This window comes from Octopus bimaculoides, unplaced genomic scaffold, assembly GCF_001194135.2.
Source record: "Octopus bimaculoides isolate UCB-OBI-ISO-001 unplaced genomic scaffold, ASM119413v2 Scaffold_210058, whole genome shotgun sequence".
In the NCBI taxonomy this organism is placed as follows: domain Eukaryota; kingdom Metazoa; phylum Mollusca; class Cephalopoda; order Octopoda; family Octopodidae; genus Octopus; species Octopus bimaculoides.
Window position 1 is genome coordinate 3,564 of NW_026400370.1, and position 1,742 is coordinate 5,305.

Sequence of the window (1,742 nt, forward strand, 5' to 3'; positions counted from 1 at the left end):
AATATGAAGATGGTAATGATGAAGCATATTCTGATGAATATTATGCTGCTGAAGTGGAGGCGCAATGGCCCAGTGGTTAGCGCAGCGGACTCGCGGTCATAGGATCGCGGTTTCGATTCCCAGACCGGGCGTTGCGAGTGTTTATTGAGCGAAAACACCTAAAGCTCCTCGAGGCTCTGGCAGGGGATGGTGGCGAACCCTGCTGTACTCTTTCACCACAATTTTCTCTCACTCTTTCTTCCTGTTTCTGTTGTGCCTGTAATTCAAAGGGTCAGCCTTGTCACACTGTGTCACGCTGAATATCCCTGAGAACTACGTTAAGGGTACACGTGTCTGTGGAGTGCTCAGCCACTTGCATGTTAATTATATCGTGAGTGAAAGAGTGTGAAGAAAACAGAAGAGGCAACTTACAATGTTGTCAAATTGTAGAGATTTGCAAACGCTCCATCACTGATGTCTGTAATTTGATTCCCGGCAAGATTTCTGCATTATAAAAGGGAAAAGATTAGAAATGATATAGAATAGTTTCGTGATACAATATTCAATATTGAGTGATAAGAGTTAGAGGAATATGGAGATTAATTAGGAGGATGAGGAAGAACGGAATATGAAGATGGTGATGATGAAGAAGATTCTGAAGAAGATTATGCTGATGATGATGATTATGACGGTGATCTTGATGATGGTAATGGTGACAATGATGACCATGATGATGGTGACAATGATGGTGTTGATGAAGATGTAGTTGATGATGAGAATGATTATGATGTTGAGGACGTTGATGATTATGATAATCTGTTCGTTTTGATGAGAGTGTTGCTTATGATGAAAGTGGTGGTGGAAATGGTGAGGATAATGATGATGATGATAATGATAATGATGATGAAGTTCGTATTGATGATAATAATGATGACGATGATTATGTTTTAGATGATGAAACTGACGTGGATGATGAAGATCGTGATCATTAAGATGATGATGATGATGATGATAATGATGAAGTTGATGAAGATGAGTGAGCTCGTGACGATGATGATGTTGATCTTGGTTACTATGGTGATGATAAACACGATGACAATGATACTGATGACAAAGATACAAATGATGATGACGATGATGATGATAATGATGCCGATCATGACGAAGATCGTCATGATGATAATAATAATGATGATGATGAGGATTATGACGAAGATTATGATGATAATGATTAAAATGATGATGATCATAGACATGGTCATGATAATGAGAATGCTGCTTCTGATTATAATGATGATGAAATGTTAATGCTGATTATGACAATCAAGAAGATGATGATGGTAGTGAAGATGATGATGATCATAATATTGTGATAAATATCAAGTGAAGAAGAAGAAAGGAGAGAAGAAAAAGAAGAAGAAGAAGAAGAAAGCTGATTACATATGTCTTATTTACGTGAATGAGACAAATCGGTAAATGATTTAATATTAAACATTGAGAATTATATCGTGAGTGAAAGAGTCTGAAGAAAACAGAAGAGGCAACTTACAATCTTTCTAAACTGTAGAGATTTGCAAACGATCCATCTTTGATGTCGGTAATTTGATTGTAGGAAAGAGATCTGCATTATAAAAGGGAGAAGATTAGAAATAATATAGAATAGTTTCGTGATACGATATTCAATATTGAGTGATAAGAGTTAGAGGAATATGGAGAATAATTAGGAGGATGAGGAAGAACGGAATATGAAGATGGTGATGATG

The 1,742-nt window shown here is 36.7% G+C and overlaps 1 long non-coding RNA gene across 1 annotated transcript in view; it reads right to left on the reverse strand.

The window, feature by feature from the left end:
• The window catches only part of LOC106882449 (uncharacterized), a 5,301-nt gene that overhangs the window by 2,242 nt on the left and 1,317 nt on the right, over positions 1–1,742 (reverse strand). Inside the window, exons 2-3 of the long non-coding RNA XR_001411008.2 lie at positions 1,529–1,600; positions 412–483 (exon numbers count right to left, since the gene is read on the reverse strand). This is a non-coding gene — a long non-coding RNA (uncharacterized LOC106882449). The remainder of the gene's footprint in view (positions 1–411; positions 484–1,528; positions 1,601–1,742) is intronic.